The 13,919-nt window shown below is 47.9% G+C and overlaps 1 protein-coding gene across 1 annotated transcript in view; it reads right to left on the bottom strand.

Annotated features, from left to right (window-relative positions):
• Positions 1 to 13,919, bottom strand: part of LOC134936097 (zinc finger protein 268-like) — a 44,355-nt gene that overhangs the window by 5,071 nt on the left and 25,365 nt on the right. The window lies entirely within an intron of this gene.

The raw sequence follows: 13,919 nt of genomic DNA on the forward strand, positions 1-13,919 counted from the left end.
ACCCAACCTTGTTGGGAGCATACAGGACACACAGAGCTTCTGTTTTCCTAATCTGAGCCGTTCTGGCAACATAAATCTTCAAAGCTCTGACCACATCCAGAGATTTTAACTCAACGAAGGAGTCAGTAGCCACAGGTACCACGATAGGTTGGTTTATGTGGAAAGAGGAAACCACCTTCGGTAAAAATTGCTGACGTTTCCTCAATTCAGCTCTATCTTCATGGAAGATCAAATAAGGGCTCGTGAGACAAGGCCGCTAACTCAGACACCTGCCTTGCAGATGCCAAGGCCAACAGGATGACCACAGGAATTTCAACTCCACCTTCCGTAAAGGTTCAAACCAATGTGATTGAAGGAATTGCAACACCACATTAAGATCCCATGGTGCCACTGGAGGCACAAATGGAAGTTGGATGTGTAATATGGCCTTCACGAAAGTCTGAACTTCTGGAAGGGAGGCCAATTGTTTCTGAAAGAAAATCGATAAGGCTGAAATCTGAACCTTGGTTGAGCCCAATTTTAGGCCCGCATCCACACCTGCTTGTAGAAAATGGAGAAACCGTCCTAGTTGAAACTCTTCCATAGGAACTTTCTTGGATTCACACCAAGACACATTTTCTCCAAATACTGTGGTAATGTATAGACGTTACCTCTTTTCTTGCCTGAATAAGTGTGGGAATGACTTCACTGGGAATACCATATGGGCTAGGATTTTGCGTTCAACTGCCACGCCATCAAATGTAGCCACGGTAAGTCCTGGTACACGCATGGCACCTGTTGTAACAGGTACTCGTGCAGAGGAAGAAGCCAGGGATCTCCGATGAGTAAGTCCTGAAGATCTGGATACCAAGCCCTCCTTGGCCAGCCTGGAACAGTGAGGATCGCTCGGATCTTTGTTCTTCTTATGATCTTTAGAACTTTTGGAATGAGAGGAAGTGGAGGGAATACATACACCGACTGAAACACCCACGGTGTCACGAGAGCATCCACTGTAATCGCTTGAGAGGTCCCTTGACCTGGAACAATATCTCTGAAGCTTCTTGTGGAGACGAGAAGCCATCATGTCTACTTGAGGAGTTCCCCAATGACTTGTCACCTCTGCAAAGACTTCTTGGTGGAGGCCCCACTCTCCTGGATGGAGATCGTGTCTGCTGAGGAAGTGTGCTTCCCAGTTGTCCACTTCTGGAATGAAGATTGCTGACAGAGCGCTTGTATACTTTTCCGCCCAGCGGAAAATCCTTGTGGCTTCTGCCATCGCTGCTCTGCTTTTCGTTCCGCCTTGTCGGTTTATGTACGCTACTGCTGTTACATTGTCCAACTGGATCAGTACAGGCAGATCTTGAAGAAGATGTTCCGCTTGTAGGAGGCCATTGTAAATGGCCCTTAGCTACAGAACATTTATGTGGAGACAAGTTTCCTGACTTGATCATCTTCCTTGGAAGTTTTCTCTCATTGTGACTGCCCCCAGCCTCGGAGGCTTGCATCCGTGGTCACTAGGATCCAGTCCTGTATCCCGAACCTGCGCCCCTCTAGGAGATGAGAGCTGTGCAGCCACCACAGGAGTGATACCCTGGTCTTGGAAGACAGGATTAACCTCTGGTGCATGTGTAGATGGGACCCGGAACACTTGTCCAACAGGTCCCACTGGAACACTCTGGCATGGAACCAGCCAAACTGAATGGCCTCGTAGGCCGCAACCATCTTCCCCAGCAACTGAATGCATTGATGTATTGACACTCTTGCTGGTTTCAGAATTTGTTTGACCAGACTCTAAAGTTCCAGAGCCTTTTCCACAGGAAGAAAGACTTTCTGTAGTTCTGTGTCCAATATCATTCCCAAAAACGACAACCGCGTCATCGGAATCAACTGTTATTTTGGAAAGTTTAGGAGCCAACAATGGTGTTGAACTGTCATGGAGAGTGCAACGTTTTGGACCAACTGGTCCCTGGATCTCGCCTTTATCAGGAGATCATCCAAGTATGGGATAATTGTGACTCCTTGCTTGCGAAGGAGAACCATCATCTCCGCCATCACTTTGGTGAAAATCCTCGGAGCTGTGGATAGACAAAAAGGCAACGTTTGAAATTGGTAATGACAATCCTGAATTGCAAATCTCAGGTACGCCCGATGCGGAGGATAAATGGGAACATGTAAGTAGGCATCTTTTATGTCCACCGACACTATAAAATCACCTTCCTCCAGACTGGAGATCACTGCTCGGAGAGACTCCATCTTGAATTTGAATCTCTTTAGGTAGAAATTCAGGGATTGCAGGTTTAGGATTGGTCTGACCGAGCCGTCCGGCTTCGGGACCACAAGCAGGCTCGAATAAAAACCTTCTCCCTGTTGTGACTGGGAAACCTTGACGATTCCTTGATTTTGACACAAGTTTTGTATTGCGTCGCAAACTACCTCCCTGTCGGGAAGAGAAGCTGGTAAGGCCGATTTGAAAAAACGGCGAGGGGGGACGTCTTGAAACTCCAGCTTGTACCATTGGGATACTATTTGTAAAATCCAAGGGTCTAGGTTCGAACGAACCCAAAACTGACTGAAGAGTTTGAGATGGGCCCCCACTGGTGCGGACTCCCGCATAGGAGCCCCAACGTCATGCATTGGAATTGGCAGAAGCCTGGGAGGACTTCTGCTCCTGGGGGCCTGACAAGGCTGTAGAAAGTTTACCTCTTCCCCTTCCTCTAGTAGCAAGGAAGGAAGAACCCCGGCCCTTTCTGAATTTATTGGGCCGAAAGGACTGCATCTGATAATGGTGCGTTTTCTTTTGATGTGGAGGAACATAAGGTAAAAAGGATGACTTACCCGCGGTAGCCGTAGATACCAAATAAGGCCTTACCTTTATATGGTAGAGATTCCATACTTTTCTTGGAGTCAGCATCAGCATTCCATTGGTGAATCCACAACGCACACCTAGCTGAGAGAGCCATTGCATTGGCCTTTGATCCCAAAGACCAATATCTCTCGCAGCTTCCTTAAGGTATGCTGCAGCGTCCTTGATATAACCCAGCATCAAGAGGATGCTATCCCTATCTAGGGTATCTATATCAGATGACAAGTTATCTGCCCACTTTTCGATAGCACTACTTACCCACGCAGACGCAATGACAGGTCGGAGTAGTGTACCCGTGGTCACATAAATGGACTTCAACGTAGTTTCTTGTTTACGATCCGAAGGATCCTTAAGGGCTGCCGTGTCCGGTGACCGGAGAGCCACCTTTTTAGACAAACGAGACAAGCCCTTGTCCACGGTGGGGGGTGACTCCCACTTTTCCGTATCCATCGAGGGAAACTGATAAGCTGCCATAATTCTTTTGGGAATCTGAAACTTTCTGTCAGGACCTTTCCAAACTTTTTCAAATAGCGTGTTCAGTTCATGAGAGGGAGGAAATGTTATCTCAGGTTTCCTTTCCTTATGCATACAGACCCTTTTATCAGGGATAGCTGGGTCCTCAGTGATATTTAACACATCTTTAACCTCCACAATCATGTACTGAATGCTTTTTGCCAATTTTGGGTCTAACCTGGAATCGCTGTCCGTGTCGGTATCAATGTCCCTGAGGGGACCTGATTTTGGAATAACATACTGCATCTTCCACAGATTTCTTCTATGCCTGGGTCTGCGACTCAGACTTATCTAACCTCTTACTAATAAGAGCCACATTAGCATTCAAGGCGTTCAACACAATTTACCCAATAAGGTGTCGGCAGTGCCGACAGGGTCACCCCCGCAGCCGTCTGCGTCCCTAATACAGCCTCCTCCTGGGAAGAGCCTTCAGCCTCAGACATGTCAACACTCGTGCACCAAACACCCACAGACACACCGGGCATATAGGGGACAGACCCACAGTAAAGTCTGTCAGAGAGACACAGAGGGGATTTACCAGCTCACAACCTTGCGCTGAAAAAACGGGTCTGAAATTGCCAAGACCTATAGCGCTTTTATCACATATTATATTGCACCAATGATATGCTCCCCCCTCTGTTTTGCACCCCTGTACTTGTCAGTGTGTGTGGAGGACCAGCATCTCTGCAGCTTGTGGAGAGGAAATGGCGCAGTGAGCTGTGAGGAAGAAGCTCCGCCCCCTTAATGGCACACTTCTGTCCCGCTTTTTTCAATATTTATACTGGCAGGGGTCGGGACAGTGCCGTGGCACTAATGTCTCCTCTTGCCAGTGGGATTAATGAGGATTGTTTTCAGCTGCCCAGGGTGACCCCCCCCCCCCCCCCCCCGGCCCCCCCTGCGCCCTGCACCCTGCAGTGCTGTGTGAGTGGGAGCTTGGCGCTCAGCGTCTGCCCGTTGCGCGGTACCTCATGTAAATGCAGTCAATGAAGAGAAGTCTTCTTTTCTTCGGTTACTCACCTGTCTTCTGACTTCTGGCTCTGAAAAGGGGTGACGGCAGGCTGTGGGAGCGAGCAGCTGAGCGTACCCAGCGATCAAACCCTCAGGATCTAATGGTGTCCTGTAGCCAGAAGCAGAGCCCTTGAACTCACTGGAAGTGGGTCATACTTCTCTCCCCTAAGTCCCACGAAGCAGGGAGACTGTTGCCAGCAGCCTCCATGAAAATAAAAAACCTAACAAAAAAGTCTTTACAGAGGAACTCAGTAGAGCTTCCCTTAGTGCGTCCAGTCTCACTGGGCACAATTCTAAAACTGGAATCTGGAGGAGGGGCATAGAGGGAGGAGCCAGTTCACACCCTTTCAAAGTCTTAAAGTGCCCATGTCTCCTGCGGATCCCGTCTACACCCCATGGTTCTAATGGTGTCCCCAGCATCCTCTAGGACGCATGAGAAATTATATTGTAAAAGGAACATGATGTACAGTATATTTATATTTCGATACAATAACAAATAGTACCAAGTCACTAATCATTGTTTTTATATTTATGTTGTCAATTTGCTTTATCCCCATTTCCAGTCAGATGTGCAGCACAGAGACCTCTACCCTCCGGCAGCAGGCACCAATACTTACTATAATACACACATGGGTTATAAAGGTTTCTTTGAAAATTGTATAATCCTCATCCTCTGACCTCAGAATGTGCAGATCATACATTACTCACCCCCTGCACTGACCATAGATGGGTAAAACATGCTACCAATCCTGTCACACCCTACTGTCAGCTGATGCACCAGGATGTCACCATTCTCTGCACACACCATGGGAATGGGGGTAATGTGACCATCTCACAGTCTCTCAGCTCAGTGTGATGTGTGCAGAGGAATCAGGAATCATTGTCACCTGAGACACCATCTTATAAAGGATAAATAGGAAAAGGAGAGTTATGGTAAACTTACCATTGTTAACTCTCTATTGCGAGGTACACTGCCTTCCACAGGAAAACATTGGGGTGTAGAGTGGATCTTAACCCAGAGGCACCAACAGGCTAAAGCTTTAGGCTGTTCCAGGATGCATTGGGGCCTCCTCTGTAACCCCGCCTCCAGACACTGAGCTCAGTTTCGTTAACCAGTCCAATGTAGGAGCAGGTAAGCGAGAAGCAGATGTTAGTCACATAGAACCACATTCTCATGACAGGAGAAGTGACCAGCGGCTAATGCTATACAAACCATACTTGCCTACTCTCCCGGAATGGCCGGGAGGCTCCCAAAAATCGGGTGACCCTCCCGGCCCCCCGGAAGAGCAGGCAAGTCTCCCGATTTGTGGGGTCCCCCCTGCCCGTCCAGTGTGTAAAGTGGGCGGTCCGGGAAGTTAATGACGCGATTCTTGCTGAATCGCGTCATCATAGCCACACCCCCTGCAGTGTAATGCCGGTGATCGCGGCATTACAGAGTGGGGGTGTGGCTTAAAGGAGGCGTCACAGTGACCCTGCCCATGTCCCACCCTTGCACCGCCCCCGTCCCGCCTCCTCTTCTACGTCACAGCCTCCCCTGCCCGCCCTCTGAGCCGACCTGGATGCTCTCTCCCGTAGAGAGCAACCCAAATGTCGGTAAGCATGATACAAACCCATAAAGCTTGGTGTGTAAGGGTGGAACCCAGTGTACCTCGCAGAAAGAGTTAACCATGGTAAGTCTACCATAGCTCTCCTTTTCTGCAGTGGGGTACACTGTGTTCCACAGGTATACATCATGGATGTCCTAAAGCAGTTCCTCAAGGGAGGGGACGTGCCTTAGCGGGTATGAGAACCCGGCGTCCAAAGGAAGCATCCTGGTATGCTGAAATATCAAAGGCAGAGAACAGGGGTGGCCAACCAGTCAGAGACAAAGAGTCAAAACATCTTGTTAGGTACGTTAAAGAGCCGATATCAAGCCGAAGGCGTGTGTGCAAAAAATGGGGTGTGGCCTTGTTCCTGCTAGGCCACAGCCCTGGTATAAAATACAATGAAAATACCAGATCCACATAATACACTTCAGCTCATCCATGTGTGACTCCAGCCAGCCCATGCGTGAATGTTTCACTCCTGTTAGTACCCGCCTGTGTCACTCCAGCCAGCTCCCCCATGTGTCACTCCAGCCAGCTCCTCCATGTGTCACTCCAGCCAGCTCCTCCATGTGTCACTCCAGCCAGCTCCCCCATGTGTCACTCCAGCCAGCTCCCCCATGTGTCACTCCAGCCAGCTCCCCCATGTGTCACTCCAGCCAGCACCCTCCTTTAACACTCCAGTCAGCTCCCCCATCATGTCTCTCCTGCAAGGATCCTTACTGTGTCACTCCGGCCAGCTCCCCCTTGTGTCACTCCAGCCCACCCTCATACGTCATTACAGCCCAGTATCTGGCTCCCTCAGGTTTCAGTCGCCGTAGTGCTGCTGTGTGTCTGGCTGGAGTGCACCGGTTTCCAGGATCTGTTGTGGTCAGGTGACTGAGTGTTGGGAGCCACATTTGAATAAAGAAAGAGCCGCATGCAGCTCAAGAGCCACGCGTTGGCCATGGCTGATTTAAGCAGTAAGAGGTGACTTAAAACAGGCGGATTTAGACCTCATGGGGCCCTAAGCGAAATACAGATTTGGGGCCCCCCTACCTCAAACAATCCATAGCACTATATTTTTGTTCCGACTTATGCCCCCTTACAATACAGATGGAGTTCCGTCTGTGCCCGGGCCTATCACCGCGTCCGTGACATGCATGCGCCCCATTCACTAGAATGAGAGCGTCCGTGTGCACTCCCGGCAGGGCTAAGCGGCGACCAATCAGACAGAGAGTGCCCCTTATGGGTGTGGCCAATTAAAATGGGACGTGATACACATATGCCACCAATAGTGCAGTGCCAGATCCACAATTGCCCCCACAGTGCCAGATCCACAATTGCCCCCACAGTGCCAGATCCACAATTGCCCCCACAGTGCCAGGTATACAAATGCCCCCACAGTGCTGCTTACCACTGCTGCTGCTGCTCCTACGTCCGGCAGCATGTCTCGGCTGTCAGGGGGTCAGAACAGGAAGAGTGCGGCTATGTCGGGCGGCGGCGTGTAGGACTTCAAACCAGCCGACGGTCCGTGAGCCAATCAGAGCTCGCGGACCGGCAGCGGCGGCTCCTGATTGGCTGCCGGTCCGCGAGCTCAGATTGGCTCACGAACCGTCGACTGGTTTGAAATCCTACACGCCGCCGCCACCGCCCGATATAGCCGCGCTCTCCTCCCTGTCCTGACAGCTCAGACACGCTGCCGCCGGACTGAGCGTTGTCGTCTCACTGATACAAGAGGGGGGGGCCCGCTTCGGGCCCCTTGGGACGCGTTTGGCCCTAGGCAACCGTTTAGGTTGCCTAGCGGTAAATCTGCCTCTGACTGAAATACACAGTAAAAAAAACAGAACAGTATATACTGTGTAGTACTATATATACACGAGACCCTGACGCACCCAGCCCCCAGGGTACAGAATATAGTGAGAGCAATATGTGTGATACAGGAGATGAAATCCACACAACAGCTACAGGCACACTCAGTCACAGATACAATGCAGTAGTTATTACATATAAACAATAAAACTGCACTGAACTAGTAAAACTACATATAAATATGTATGAAGATAGATATAACAATGCACAGTAACTACTGGACGTATATCACAGATTACTTGTACTAAATATTCAGGTAGCAGTACACTTGTTCTTAACTAACGCTGTCTAAAATGACATGTAGAATACTTAAGTGCCTGTGAATGCACAGCGCTGATGAGACAGGTGGCTTTACAGAGGAGATAGAGCCCTGCAATTCCGGAGATCAGCCCAGCTCAGTGGCGCAGGGGGGTCTCCGAGCACCCAGAAACCCCGTCCACCAAAAAAAATAAAAATTATTAAAAAAAATAAAAAATATATTATATTATATTATAGACACACACACAGGTTGAGTATCCCTTATCCAAAATGCTTGGGACCAGAGGTATTTTGGATATGGGATTTTTCCGTATTTTGGAATAAGTGCATACCATAATGAGATATCATGGTGATGGGACCTAAGTCTAAGCACAGAATGCATTTGTCACATATACTGTACACCTTGTACACACAGCCTGAAGGTCATTTTACCCAATATTTTTTATAACTTTGTGCATTAAACAAAGTGTGTCTACATTCACACAATTCATTTAGGTTTCATATACACCTTATACACACAGCCTGAAGGTCATTTAATACAATATTTTAATAACTTTGTGTATTAAACAAAGTTTGTGTACATTGAGACATCAAAAAACAAAGGTTTCACTATCTCACTCAAAAAAGTCCGTATTTCGGAATATTCTGTATTTCGGAATATTTGGATAGAGATTATATATATATATATATATATATATTTATAAAAATAAATAAAGACTGGCACTCTACTTTCCCGAAGTCAACTGCCGCAGGTGCTCAGCTCCAAAGAAAATGTAAGGAACGAAATGAGAGGCACTCAGCGGTCTTGTATAAACGAAGAAGCAGACACCACAAATGGCAATGCAAAGTTTCGGATTTTACTCCTTTTTCAAGCGACAAACATACAACAAGGCATACACAACGTTCTTACCTAAATACCCTCTGGAGAATCATCTCCACACGTGCGTCTCCCGTTCCTGGATCTGGGCCGCCCGCACTTCCGGTGAACGTCACTTCCGGCCAGCGTCTCCGCAAGCGTTCCAGTGACGTCACGCAGCGTCCTTCCACTCTCCAGCGGCATGTAACTTAGCAACCAAGCCCCAAGAAGTGATGGAGCATGTCGCCGCCTACCTTTTTCGGAAAATGTTGTCTGCTGCTTGTCGGGGGCGTTGACATGGTAACCAGAATACACAGGAAGTAGGATGCACTGTAGGAGATGAAAAAACAAACTACATATAAGTGTTATATAAAAAACATATAAATGCAGCACAAACCGGAGTCACAAGAAAAAACCAAGTTAATAAAGATATGTAATATAACAAATACCTAAGTCTTTATGGTTATTCAATTAAACTTTCGATCAAATGACAAATAGAGCTAAATGGTATAATGATTTACAGGAAAGAACTGAATGTTAAATGTTCATTAAGACCACTAGGTTTGACAGTATCCAGTTTAAATATCCACTGTGCTTCAAGACACAACAAACGTTTCTGGAAAATGATCAACCGGTAGCAAGACACTTTGCTCAAGAAAAACACAACATATCTACATTAAGATATGTGATCATTGATCACGTTCCGGACGATCTCCGTGGTGGAGATAGAGGGAAACGTTTGTTGTGTCTTGAAGCACAGTGGATATTTAAACTGGATACTGTCAAACCTAGTGGTCTTAATGAACATTTAACATTCAGTTCTTTCCTGTAAATCATTATACCATTTAGCTCTATTTGTCATTTGATCGAAAGTTAAATTGAATAACCATAAAGACTTAGGTATTTGTTATATTACATATCTTTATTAACTTGGTTTTTTCTTGTGACTCCGGTTTGTGCTGCATTTATATGATTTTTATATAACACTTATATGTAGTTTGTTTTTTCATCTCCTACAGTGCATCCTACTTCCTGTGTATTCTGGTTACCATGTCAACGCCCCGACAAGCAGCAGACAACATTTTCCGGAAAAGGTAGGCGGCGACATGCTCCATCACTTCTTGGGGCTTGGTTGCTAAGTTACATGCCGCCGGAGAGTTGAAGGACGCTGCGTGACGTCACTGGAACGCTTGCGGAGACGCTGGCCGGAAGTGACGTTCACCGGAAGTGCGGGCGGCCCAGATCCAGGAACGGGAGACGCACGTGTGGAGATGATTCTCCAGAGGGTATTTAGGTAAGAACATTGTGTATGCCTTGTTGTATGTTTGTCGCTTGAAAAAGGAGTAAAATCCGAAACGTTGCATTGCCATTTGTGGTGTCTGCTTCTTCGTTTATACAAGACCGCTGAGTGCCTCTCATTTCGTTCTAGAGATATTATATATATATATATATATATATATATATATATATATATATATATATATATATATATATATATATATTTACTTATTTATTTTATTTATTTTTTGCTGCCTGAGTATTATTAATGGTTGTCTAGCCTGCTGTCTTCCTGGTGGCACTTATAAGTGCATAATAAAAGTTTACTTTATTTTCTCTGACGTCCTAGTGGATGCTGGGAACTCCGAAAGGACCATGGGGAATAGCGGGCTCCGAAGGAGGCTGGGCACTCTAGAAAGATTTATGACTACCTGGTGTGCACTGGCTCCTCCCACTATGACCCTCCTCCAAGCCTCAGTTAGATTTTGTGCCCGCCCGAGGTTGGATGCACACTAGGGGCTCTCCTGAGCCCTTAGAAAGTATAGACTTAGGTTTTTTATTTTCAGTGAGACCTGCTGGCAACAGGCTCACTGCAGCGAGGGACTAAGGGGAGAAGAAGCGTACTCGCCTGCTTGCAGCCGGATTGGACTTCTTAGGCTACTGGACACCATTAGCTCCAGAGGGATCGACCGCAGGCCCAGCCTTGATGTTCGGTCCCGAAGCCGCGCCGCCGTCCCCCTTACAGAGCCAGAAGCAAGAGGAGGTCCGGAAAATCGGCGGCATGAAGACTTCTGTCTTCACCAAGGTGTGCGCCATTGCTCCTCATACACACTTCACACTCCGGTCACTGAGGGTGCAGGGCGCTGGGGGGGGGGGGCGCCCTGAGCAGCAATAAAAACACCTTGGCTGGCAAAAATACCACAATATATAGCCCCAGAGGCTATATATGTGGTAAATACCCCTGCCAGAATCCTGAAAAAAGCGGGAGAATAGTCAGCGGAAAAGGGGCGGGGCTATCTCCTTCAGCACACTGGCGCCATTTCTCCCTCACAGCTCCGCTGGAAGGAAGCTCCCTGGCTCTCCCCTGCAGACTACACTACAGAAAAGGGTAAAAAAGAGAGGGGGGGCATTAAATTTAGGCGCAGTATATATATTTATATAGAAAAAGCAGCTATAGGGGACATAACTCAGTTAGTCCCTGCATTATATAGCGCTCTGGTGTGTGCTGGCATACTCTCACTCTGTCCCCCCAAAGGGCTTTTGTGGGTCCTGTCCTCTATTAGAGCATTCCCTGTGTGTGTGCGGTGTGTCGGTACGGCTGTGTCGACATGTTTGATGAGGATAATGATGTGGAGGCGGAGCAGATGCCTTTAGAAGGGATGTCACCCCCTGGGGGCAGACACCTAAGTGGATGAGCTTATGGAAAGAAATGAGTGCACGTATAGACTCCTTACATAAGAAATTTGACGACATGCCAAATGTGGGACAGCCGGGTTCTCAGCTCGTGCCTGTCCAGGTGTCTCAAAGGTCGTCAGGGGCTCTAAAACGCCCGCTACCTCAGATCACAGACGCAGTTGTCGACACTGATACTGATACCAGTGTCGACGACGATGAGTCGAATCTAATGCCCATTAAGGCCATTCACTGCATGATTGAGGCAATGAAAGGTGTTAAACATTTCTGATTTACATCCAGGTACCACAAAAAAGGGTATTATGTTTGGGGAGAAAAAACTACCCGTAGTTTTTCCCCCGTCAGATGAATTAAATGAAGTGTGTGAAGAAGCGTGGGCTTCCCCTGATCAAAAATTGGTAATTCCTAAGAAGGTACTAATGGCGTTCCCTTTCCCGCCAGAGGATAGGTCACGTTGGGAAACACCTCCTAGGGTGGATAAAGCGCTCACACGTTTGTCTAAAAAGGTGGCACTACCGTCTCAGGATACGGCCGCCCTTAAGGAGCCTGCTGATAGAAAGCAGGAGATGATCCTGAAGTCTGTATATACACACTCAGGCATTATACTTAGACCAGCTATTGCGTCAGCATGGATGTGCAGTGCTGCCGCTGCGTGGTCAGATAAACTGTCAGAAAATATTGACACATTAGAAAGACACGATTCTGCTAACAATTGACCATATCAAAGACTCAGTCTTATATATGAGAGATGCACAGAGGGAAATCTGCCGGCTGGCATCTAAAGTAAGTGCATTGTCCATTTCTGCTAGGAGAGGTTTATGGACTCGCCAGTGGACAGGAGATGCAGATTCCAAAAGGCACATGGAAGTTTTGCCTTATAAGGGTGAGGATTATTTGGGGATGGTCTCTCGGACCTAGTTTCCACAGCAACATCTGGGAAGTCAGCATTTTTACCCCATGTCCCCTCACAGCCTAAGAAGGCGCCATTTTATCAGGTTCAGTCCTTTCGGACCCAGAAAAACAAGCGTGTAAAAAGGCGGGTCTTTTCTGTCTAGAGGCAGAGGTAGGGGAAAAAGGCTGCAACAAACAGCAGGTTCCCAAGAGCAAAAGTCCTCCCCCGCTTCTTCTTCCAAGTCCGTCGCATGACGGTGGGGCTCCACAGGCGGAGCCAGGTACGGTGAGGGGCCGTCTCAAGAATTTCAGCGATCAGTGGGCTCGCTCACAGGTGGATCCCTGGATCCTTCAAATAGTATCTCAGGGGTACAAACTGGAATTCGAAGCGTCTCCACCCCACCGGTTCCTAAAATCTGCCTTACCGATTGCTCCCTCAGACAGGGAGGCGGTGCTTGCGGCAATTCACAAGCTGTATTCCCAGCAGGTGATAGTCAAGGTACCCCTACTTCAACAAGGCCGGGGTTACTATTCCACACTATTTGTGGTGCCGAAACCGGACGGTTCGGTGAGACCCATTTTAAATTTGAAATCCTTGAACACATACATAAAAAAATTCAAGTTCAAGATGGAATCGCTCAGGGCGGTTATTGCAAGCCTGGACGAGGGGGATTACATGGTATCCCTGGACATCAAGGATGCGTACTTGCATGTCCCCATTTACCATCCTCACCAGGAGTACCTCAGATTTGTGGTACAGGATTGCCATTACCAATTCCAGACGCTGCCGTTTGGACTCTCCACGGCACCGAGGGTATTTACCAAGGTTATGACAGAAATGATGATACTCCTTCGAAAAAAGGGAGTTTTAATTATCCCATACTTGGACGATCTCCTAATAAAGGCACGGTCCAAGGAACAGTTGTTGGTGGGAGTAGCACTATCTCAGGAAGTGCTGCGCCAGCACGGCTGGATTCTGAATATCCCAAAGTCACAGCTGGTTCCGACTACACGTCTACTGTTCCTGGGTATGATTCTGGACACAGTCCAGAAAAAAGTGTTTCTCCCAGAGGAGAAAGCCAGGGAGTTGTCTTCTCTAGTCAGAGACCTCCTGAAACCAAAACGGGTATCTGTGCATCACTGCACGCGGGTCCTGGGAAAGATGGTAGCCTCTTACGAGGCAATTCCATTCGGCAGGTTCCATGCCAGAATCTTTCAGTGGGACCTGTTGGACAAATGGTCCGGATCGCATCTTCAGATGCATCGCTTAATAACCCTGTCTCCAAGAACCAGGGTGTCTCTTCTGTGGTGGCTGCACAGTGCTCATCTTCTGGAGGGCCACAGATTCGGCATACAGGACTGGGTCCTGGTGACCACGGATGCCAGCCTTCGAGGCTGGGGGGCAGTCACAAGGGGAAGAAACTTC

The sequence above is a fragment of the Pseudophryne corroboree genome, chromosome 6, assembly GCF_028390025.1.
Source record: "Pseudophryne corroboree isolate aPseCor3 chromosome 6, aPseCor3.hap2, whole genome shotgun sequence".
Classification (NCBI taxonomy): domain Eukaryota; kingdom Metazoa; phylum Chordata; class Amphibia; order Anura; family Myobatrachidae; genus Pseudophryne; species Pseudophryne corroboree.